This window comes from Pteropus medius, unplaced genomic scaffold (genome assembly GCF_902729225.1).
Source record: "Pteropus medius unplaced genomic scaffold, Ma_sr-lr_union100, whole genome shotgun sequence".
Classification (NCBI taxonomy): Eukaryota; Metazoa; Chordata; class Mammalia; order Chiroptera; family Pteropodidae; genus Pteropus; species Pteropus medius.
Genome location: NW_024350397.1, coordinates 4,115,937 through 4,126,203, shown reverse-complemented (window position 1 = coordinate 4,126,203; position 10,267 = coordinate 4,115,937). Strand labels below are relative to the sequence as shown.

Genomic DNA, 10,267 nt, shown 5'->3' with positions numbered 1-10,267 from the left:
AAACTGAATTTTTCATGGTTCCTCTGGCAATTATAACAAGGTATTGAAGAGTGTTCACTAGATTGAAACCTCTAAGCTAAGCCAAAAGTAAAAAAGTTGCAAAGTAAATAAACTTCCAGTTTCTCTGTATTACGATTATTTGCATGTTATTTATATATCTGGAGACAGAAGGAAGAGGAACTGGAAGGATTGTCTCATCCTTTCTTGTTCTTCAAAATGTCAATAATTCCCAGGCTACTTTTTTTTTTTTTAATCCAAGCCACATTTAATAGAGGGGTTTCAGTTTCTTAGGAAAAAAATGGGGTTATTCATGATTCAGAGGCACTTCCATATCAGAACGATAGGACATTATCAAAGACTTCTATTTCTTCTATCCCCATCCACTCATCTTTTTCTTTTTTTAATATTTAAAGGAGTTATGATCTAAATAGCTGGATGTGGCACTTGAGAAAAATATATCTCAAAATATATCTGGTCACTCTGTAGAGACAGTTCTTAGAAAAGTAGCTAGAAACTTATCTAGCCACTGTCAAATCAGTTTGTTCTGGAAGCCATCACATACATTTACGATGTTATTTAAAACCAAGTCTAGTTAGGCTACTTTCCAAGGAATTTCCCTAATTAAATTTCCTAGTAAGGAATTTTCATCACATGGGAACTGCCTAATTCAACACACTCATCCCCACATAAAGTTCTTCCTTATTCTCAATGTTGGAATGGGTCTTCACCTATAAACTGGGAACCTGATTTGAAATGAGTCCCTATGCATCTCTTTTGAATTTATAAAATTACTCTTCTCATTTCTCATTGTCTGGAGACTCTTATTTATAGGATGTCCATGTAATCTATCATCCGTATCAGGATGTACTTTTGAGAATTAAGAGTGCTATTAATAATTATACTTGGACAACAAACTAGGGCTATCTTGGGTATAGTAGCACACAAAGTTACTTTGCTTATTTAAAAATAACGTGATATGGATTGGGCTAGAATGTGCCAGTCAATGGCCAACACTAAGAAAAATTTGGTCTGGAGTATACACTTCCATTCTCACAATGCAGGTATTCATCCTTCGTTCAAATCCCATGGAGTCGTGCCCTTTGATGACTATTGCACTTGTAAAATGCTTTATAAATCACTGTGTACTAAAATATTTGCCCGTACAAGTTTATACTGTTTAGAGTTGTTTCTACTGTCAAAGATTGGAAAGACTTCAAGTTATCATGAGAGGATTTGTGGCTAACTGGACAAGGTAATATTTGAAAGACAGTGCCAAGAGTGCTCAAACTACAAGCAAAAGACCAACACTGACTCGCTCTCACTCTCAATCCTGTATCCCATAATCATGAGATTAAACACAACCTTCTAGTTCTAAGGGTCAGTAATCATATTGTGATCCCACTGTCTGAAAGAGATAATCAGGTTTCCAGAGAAGTTTTTAGCCACTTTTATACTTGACTAAATATTAGTAGTTCCTTTCATTTATGGAAGACTATCCTTTAATTATAAATAGAAATATGGATTAAATACAGGTTGAAATGAACCTGGGCATCCAATAAAGTCATTGCTGGTGAGTAACTTCAAAACTTTATTTTGGAAAAGAGTTAGTGAATAAAGATAGATTTGGAAGAGCACATAGTAGTATGGTACCAAAACTAATGAAAAGGACAACTTTTAATGTTTGACATAATGACTTATGAGATGGCAGAAGACAATTTGTAGTAATTGGGAGACAGTGTAGGTAAAGCATGATTTGTCTTAAATTCAAGGTACTAATATATGTTCTACTATGATATAATTTAGCAATGAGACTTGCACTCTTCCTACTTAGTAGAATTTCCTGTTTAGCCTGGTAAGACTAACCAATCCTTGTTTAGAGTGTTCATAATTTTATAGTTAGCTAACTGTTCATGAATATTTATATGAAATCAGAAGTACTCATACTCCTGACTAATCACTGCTTTGCTTAGAAAATATGTTTCTTTCTCTTTTCCCAAAAGCTCATGACTTCTGTACATAAATGCTACTCACACTTCAGTTTATCCAAATGTTCTGGCCTGGTCCAGGGGGAGCAAAATTTATCAAATATTAGTTGAGCCCTTACTATGTGTCATGGAACACTGTTTGACATTGGAATTAAAAAGATGATTAAACTGTCCTTGAACTAATTTAGTTTAGGGTTGTGCAAATGTAAACTTCGTAATGTTCTTGTGGCAAAGACTGCCATCTCAAATCACATACAGGGAAGAAAATTCTGGGACGTTTAGTGCAAATCAAGCATAGATCAATTATGCTTTATCTTTTGAACTACAGTCTCCTATGCTGAGACCATGTGAGTTCAGATTAGTTTTGAACAGTGCTATAACCAATACCTTTAAATTCAAGAATGTCGAGGTTTGGTGACAACTTTACCATTGGAGATGTTAATACAGAAACATCATTTAGCCTCTGAAGTGTGGTCATCTATGAAATGGTTAAGTCATGTTCATTTCGTAGGTCTTCAGAAATTATCTAACCAACAGATTTGATTTTGTTAATGAGCAATGTGAAAATGTTCCACAGATGGGATTACTCTATTTTCTCTTATCTAAGATTGGTAGCCAAAGGAGCACCCAACTTCTGATCTTCCCCAAGTGAAACATTATTTTCAGTTTCACTGATCTCATAATTTGAGCTCTATTCCCAAAGGGTGCTGCAGCTCACCAGGTGGCAACATCCATTTTCAGCTCGCTAGCACCATATTCAGTTAAGATGTTGGTTGGTACAGGTTTCACTCCTCTTAACAAAATGTGCCTGGCCATTCTCATAATGAATGTTTCTGTTCTTTTTAAAAATGTTCCTTCTCCAGCCCCCATCTCCACCTATTAAAAAAAAAAAGTGAGGATAAATAGAAACTGTATTCTTAAAGATGAAACGTTCCCTTCTCAATTCTGTTCCCCATAAACGGACTGCTAGAATAACTAGAGCAGTTTTCTTCTCCATCTTTCATCTCCATCTTTCTTGGCATCCATTTCCTTCCCAAGGCTTCATCTTTCTCATACACACAAGTCAAGTGAACTATTACTCCAGAAAAACAATATTGACTTTAGGTAATTTCCTTCCAAAAGGAAAACGTTCTGGAGCCCACAAAGCCCTGCTGGGTAGGGGCCTGTCTTGATGAGCCTGGGACTGAAGGGGCTCACGGGACAGTCCTGGGCAAACTAGACGGTTGGTCAGTCAGACACGTGGCTTTGCGGACGCGGAATCGAAGACCAGCGGAAGAGCAGCGCAGGCCCAGGTTCCCTACAGCCTGTCCGGTCTCCTCTCCAGGGAGGACAGTGACGCTCGTTAGACACCAAAACCCCTCCCGTAGCAGACAGGGACACTGAGGCACCACGCGGGCCCCGGCGCGGCCCCTCCGCGCCGCCGCAGGGCCGCTCCCGCCCCGGCCAGCAGCTCCTTTGTCCCGGCCCTGGCTTCCGGCCTCCGCCCCGCGCCTCGAGCGCGGCTGACGCGGCCCGGGAGGAATGCGTTTCCGGAGGGAGAGGGCGGCGGCGGCGGCCTAAGGAGCCTCTCGGCCCGGCCGAGGAGGCGGGGCTGCGGGGGTCGCTTCCTGCCGGGAGGCGGCTCCGGGCCGCGAGCGCCCGCCTCCCAGCCCGAGGAGGAGGAGCTGCCGCCGCCCGCCGCGCCCGAGACCCGGCAGGCCGCGCCAGCCCGCGGAGAGGCCGAGCGGCAGCCGCGGATCAGCAGGCCCGAGCCGACCGCGCGGGGCCGGACGCCGCCCGGAGAAGGTAGGGGCCTGGGGCGGGCGGCGGCGGCGGCCGCGGCTCCGGTGCGCGGCGGGACGGCGGGCTGCGCGCCGCGGCCTGGCGGGACCCCCGTGCGGGGCGGCGGGGCCGGGCGGGCCTCGGGGGTGGGGTGCGGGTGGATTCCAGCCTCGGGGCGGGAGAGGAAGTCCCGGCCGCCCCCCGCCGCCCCTCCGCTTGCCCGGCGCGCGCGGCTGCAGGCGCAGAGTCCGCCCGCCGCCGCGGAGGCGAGGGTCGCCGGCCCGAGCGCTGTCACTTCAGGGCTGGGGGGGGTCGGCTGCGGCCACTCACTCCTGCCGTCCAGAGCCATCCTCGCCTGACTCGTGGCCGGGGCTCTGTGGTTAGCGAGGGATCCCCGGGCCGCGCCCGCTTCCACCCGCCGCCTCGGCGCGTGCAGGTGAGAAAGAAGCGAGGCCGCCTCGGGACGGGGCGTGTTAGGACTTTGGCCAATCTTTGACCGCGTCTCTTTGTCTCCCTTCTGTGACCGGCTGCTTTTTCTTTGAGCGACGTTGAGCTTAGTGATAAGCTTCCAGGTTAAGGAAATTTGGTCACCCTTCCAACTTCCAGAAGTTGAGTGCCAGCTTTCAGCGCCTGTGGCAGGGGATGAGTGTGGTGGGGTGGGCCGGGCAGAAGTTGGCACTAGAGCCGCTAGGAGAAGGCGCAGTGTCGGCCTACGTTTTGTTTTTCTTTTTTCACTGAATGTTCATAAAAGCCACACCGGAGTGTCGGATCCCTGATCCGTCGGTCTCCAGCTTCTACCGAGGCTGGAGGAAGCCGCGTCCTCGCTGGGCGCCCCTCCCTGTGTCTCCGCAACATTTAATGCCTGACCTGTTCTTGATGCCGTTTACTACGTGTCATGTCTTATGCTTCGTAATGACACGTTGTATTTTTAACAATACCAATATTTAATGCCTAAAAATGTTTTATTTTATCAAATTTGTGCATTCGAGTTAACACTTAGCATTAATTGCTATGATCAGTAGTAAATTACATTCTTTCAGCTTTCATTTCCTCGTGTCTAAAATGGCAACAAGAACACCTACGCTAATAATACAAGTAATAATTATTATAACCACAGTGGGGACCATGCTTAGCTCTGTGCACTTTTATATGTATTTTCTCATTTAATCTTGGAACCGATCCAATGAGGCAGATGCCGTTTTATCCCCATTTTGCAAATGAAGAAACTGAAGCACCAGGAGCATAATTTGCCTATGGTCTTCTAGCTAGTGAGTGGAGAAACCATGGGATCTGTCTAGGTTCAGAACCCGTGTTTGAATCACAGGTTACATTCAGAAACTACAGTATAGTTGTGAAAATCAAATATAAAATGTAAAACACATGGAGTAGATGCTTAATAAAAGTTGACTCCTTTCCATCCCCTGTAAAATAAAATGATTTAAAAACAAAAACAAAAACACCTCAGAATGTAATTGATAACACCATTTGTAAGGTTTCTTTGGGTCTGCATTCCATATATTTAGGTGCATAGAATCACTGTGTTTTTGTTTTTTGGGTTTTTTTTGATGGCACAGAAATAACAAATACGGAATGAATTTCGATTAGCCATCTTTCTTAAACAACATACAGCCTTTACAATAGATTGTACAATAGACCACTTTTAGGAATGATTAAGTAATTTTAGCTGAAAGTTACCTAGTCTACATTTGTAGACATCAAGGTCTAGAGGGTACAAAACTTACCTGAGTCCCGCTGTAATGTTTATATTTTTATATAATTTGGTTCATTGATCAATATTAAATGAGTGACTGAAGATGATGAAGAGATAAATAGAAAACAGATGAAACAAATTGGTATTTTGGTTACAGGCCATTTATTTTACTTATCCTAAAATTCAGTATAAAATGGAAGATATTATTAGAATGTTAGTTTAAAAGACAGGGGATGTGGTTAATACTTTACTTCTGTAAACAGAAAGCAAATTCTAAGTCATCTGTGTTGACCTCACAGACCTAAATTTTTAAGTTTTTGTAGGGTCGATTCTTTTTAAAAGAATGTTAAGTTCTATATTAAGATTGTTTTCTAATCTATCTCAACATTCTGCACATGAAAATATAGAGCCAACAATACTGAAAATCACTGGATTAAGTAATTTTAACTATCAGATGGCTTTCTTCTTAACTTGCCATTCGCTGTAATTAAAATCTGCCCCAGTTTACCATAACTGAATGAATATGTAGTTCTGTATTGATGTCAATAAATCCCTAACTCCAGGAGAAACTCGGGACATCTGGTCACTTTATAAATGAAAATTAATCAGTTTAACATGTTGCTAGTTTTTATGGAATGCTTGCTACTTAATATCTTTATTTTTTGGCTTCTTGCCAAATATATTGGCTCACAGCATGAGGGAGTAATTATTCTTTTTGAAGAAAAATTTTTAAAAATATTCTGTAAGTGCACTGGTTTACTTTTAACTACACTGCTAGAGTGATAAGATGAAACATCTAACTGCTAAAAGTTTCAGGACTTTCGATTTCTGAGAATTTAAATTTCTGAATGTGTGACAAGCTGAACTTACCTGAGAGTATCCACATGGACTATTGTTAAATTTTAGATTTCCCCATTTACATGAAAGTTGAGATCTGTCAGGTTGTAGGTAGAATCCTAAAGGGTTATATTATACAAAGAAATATGTAAATATCTCTTGTAGTAGCAGGTCTCTTCTGACTTTGGTTATATATTGTGGTTTTTTTTGTCCTTTTACATTGTTGCAAATGTAGGAGTCTTGGGGTAGGGAGGATGGTTTGACAGGGATAAGGGTAGGAAGAGTACCTTAGTCTTCAGGGTCCTGAAATGGTAACAGTATCTGTAAATGTAGAAAACTGAAAAAATATTACAGTATGTACCTAGAATAAAGGAAGTGCAGTCCATAAAAAACTCAAAACACTAGCAGCCTTAGAATATTTCAGTAGATAGGTAAAAAAAAAATGTGGTATCTCTTTTTCAGGAGCTGTGTGCCATAGGAGCCAAACTATACTTGATAAAGTTCTCATCTTTTTAAAGATGGCTAATTTTAAGACTTTTATAGAATTGTTTATTTATAAAATAACATAATGTGGGTTTTTAGAAGTCAACTACCTTTAAACTTATTTTTGTTTGTTGCTTTAGAAGATATGGTAAACTATATTTAGCAGTATGCTAAAGCATGTGTATATCACCTCATCATGAAATATGTTGTGTCTGAGTAAAAAGAAATGCTTTAAATACCCATACTACATAATATATAAACACGCATACACATATGTGTATATTTACATATATGCATGTGTACATATGTATTTCTTAAAAGAACCAGTCTCGTTATACAGTCTCTAAAATGCAGGTTCCTGAACCTCAGGAATGTGTAAATGCCTCACTGGGGTGTAGGGAGAAAATATTAGACTTAATATTATATTTATATTTAAATCTCATTATCTTAAAATTAAAATTTTTTATTATGACTTACATTATACACATACATGTATTTTAATTTATAAGTCGACATGCATATATTTTAGGTGCATGTCTGCTCAAAAAAATTTAACTAATAAAGGTGATCAAAAAAGCTTTGGAGATCATTGGTATGTAGAGGGGATGATTTAGTTGGGGAGTATAAGAACTACTGTATTTAGGAGAGAGAACTGATAAAACTTGGTGTCTGAGGTAATAAAGATGAGAAAATCCAAGTGACACAAGTTTCTGGTTAGGTGATTACATTCACTGAGATAGGCGATATGACCGCAAGGGGGTGGTGCTGGTTGACTGAATTTATAAATGAGTTTATAGTGTTGAAGGTTTTTTTTAAGGTGACCGTGGGACATAGGTAGAGATTCTAGAGTGCAGATTAGGAGCTCAAAAAAACCTGGTTGAGATTTAGATTTGGGAATTCTTAGTCTGTAAGTGCTAGCTGAAGCTATAGGTTGCAGATGAAAATACCACAGAGTATGTAGAATGAAAAGGGGCGGAGGAGAACCTGGGACACTTAGCACTCAAAGGCGGGGTAGATGAAAAGAAATCTAGAAAAGCATTTCCTTTCCCCATTTTTTTTCTCCGAATTCCTCATTCCTTTGGGTGACAGTTTAGTGAGTGACTTGGTTATTTGTGGGGGTTCCCTGCAATTGGCAGGTATGAGGTAAAGGCAGAAAGACTTAACAGTGTTTTCAGACAATTAGAGAAGCAGTTTGATGTAGTAAAGGCCTCTTGATTGGGAGGTGGGGAACCTGGCTTCAGTGCAGGCTCTGCCATTGAATTTCTCTTCGTTGGAAAGCTTCACCTTCCAGGACTTTGATTTCTGCATCTGCACCATAAGAAAGTGGGCTCCACCTTTCCCTCCCTCTGTCATTCTTTGAGTTGAAGGATAGCTGCTGTTTGACCTGAGCACAGCAGAGTACAGCTCTCATCTTTCTCCCATGAGCAACCATTTTCTTATATCATCACCAGAGAAGTGGGGAGGTGCTGTGCTAAATGATTTCTTTAAGAACACTTGCCAGTGCTGACCAGACTTCTTCGTCATGCTGTACCTCTGTTGTACATTATATTTTAATATATCATTGTATTGAGAGCCAGTTACTTGAAAAAGGCTGTGCTGAGTGGGTGTAGAATAGTAAGTTGACATGACTTTGCTGTTCAGTATATTGTCTAAATTGGGAGAAGTTGTGTTCAATCTAGGGAAACAACAAATACCAAACAATGTTCTACAGAATGTACTGTACCAGATAATATTCTTTAATAGATTTTGAGAGAAAAATCAGCATTAGCTTAAGTGGTTTTGGAGGGCTTTCTTGAAGAGCTTGTAATGGTATGAGCAAAGATATGGATAACAAGATGGACGACATATTCAAAGGACAGTGTAGTTAGATTTAGCAAATATTGTTTGACTACTTTGTTTTATTTATATATAGATATATACACAATGTATAAGTATAAATGTATAAGTATAAAAATGTATAAGTATAAAAATTGGAATTGAAGGCTGGATTCTTCCCCTCTAGCTCTGGTCTAGTGATATTCACAGACACGAATACAATTAGTTATAATAGAAGTTTTATAATAAAATTAAAACATTATACTGTTGAGTATCACTGAAGGGAAGGTTTGTCATCCACTGTGCTAGACACTATCAAGAATATGTTTTGGAACCAGAAAGACCGGAGTGGTTAATTCTGCTTATTGTGGTTGGTGAAGAGATGAAGAGCTAGTGAAGGCCAAAAAGAAGCCAGAAAGTTAGAAGAAAAGTTAGTATTTTATTTTGTTGCAGGGAATGTAGTTTCAATGGAGTGATGAGGAAAGTTTTTATATGAAGAATTTGTTGGGAATGTACCATTTGAAGTATGCATGTCACATGCCAGTATATGTTACTGAATAAGTAATGTAAATAATTTAAAGTTTCATACTCCAAAATTAGGAATAGTAATTTATTAGCTCTCCAATATTTTGTAGTTTATGTCTGATTTATTTCATATTATGATTTCAGTGCTTCTCAAAAGGAGTGATGGTAGGTCAAATACTGATTTTTAGAGGAGGAGGTTGTAGTTTGAAAAAGTTCATTTAGTGTTATGTTATATTAAAAAAACACAACAAAAAACAATAGGGGATGGATTTGTGCTTATTAAATAAGCATGGTTTTAAAAATGGTTTTTTTAAAAAAACTTTTATTAAGTAGTCATTTCAGATTCTTATGTTCAGAAGCATATGACCAGTGAATGAATTGGAGAGTACAAAGAAAATTCAGTAATAAAGTAAACTGTGATCCGTAGATCACTATAAAGATATATATTGCTTAGAGCTTTCACATTCATGGTCATTTTATCCTTGCAGCAATTCTGAGGTAGATATTATTCCCAGCTTAGTGCTGAGTAAAATGAGAAATTGATTTTTCCCTGTGTTTCCCAACCAAAAAAGTTACTAACTCCTCCTCCCTCCCGCCAGCCCCAGACAGACACACACACACACACACACACACACGCGCGCACGCGCGCGCGGAAAGGTATCTATAAACATAGCAAGTGTAAAGAAGGAACAGCTTACTAGACTGGTTTGAAGAATATCTTTGGCTTGGTAATGTCTTCCACTTTTGAGTGGAAGGAATTGCTGGGAAGACTTAAGGCTTTTCATGGTAATTTTGGATAATAGATTTGTTTAATGATTGTATTTCAAGTCTGTCCTTCAGTCTTGGAGTTTATTTTGTTCCCTCTCACCAAGTTTTTAAATTTAATGCTTTTTTTTTTTTTCACAGAAGGCTAACCATTTTTGGGAGTGGTGGTAGTATTCCCAGTTGTGTATTTATGGGATCACCCTTGATTGTATCAAAATGTTTCTTATTGGCTTGAATTATTTTGAATTCTGTTGTGGTTTTCTTAAGCTTCTCTTCCTGTCATTATTCTGTTCCTTATGTTTTTATGAGTTCTATAGGCGTTTTCCATAAATTTCCTTCCTTAGCTCTATGCTTATACACATTTAATGTATATATCTATATATAA

General features: G+C 39.7%; 1 protein-coding gene and 1 long non-coding RNA gene across 3 annotated transcripts in view; one reads left to right on the top strand and one right to left on the bottom strand.

Moving 5' to 3' along the window:
* Window positions 1-238: 238 nt before the first annotated feature.
* LOC120584125 (uncharacterized) lies at window positions 239-3,640 on the bottom strand. Its single transcript, XR_005647974.1, has 2 exons — window positions 2,704-3,640; window positions 239-2,511 (listed from the first exon to the last, which is right to left on the bottom strand). It is a non-coding gene; the product is annotated as an uncharacterized LOC120584125 (long non-coding RNA).
* The window catches only part of ITGB1 (integrin subunit beta 1), a 48,672-nt gene continuing 42,041 nt past the window's right edge, over window positions 3,637-10,267 (top strand). Inside the window, exon 1 of one of the 2 annotated variants that reach the window (XM_039839762.1) lies at window positions 3,637-3,770. The gene's annotated coding sequence lies outside the window, so the exon portion shown is untranslated. Of the gene's footprint in view, window positions 3,771-4,164; window positions 4,183-10,267 lie in introns of those variants that run through there. The other variant, XM_039839763.1, reaches the window with a different exon arrangement.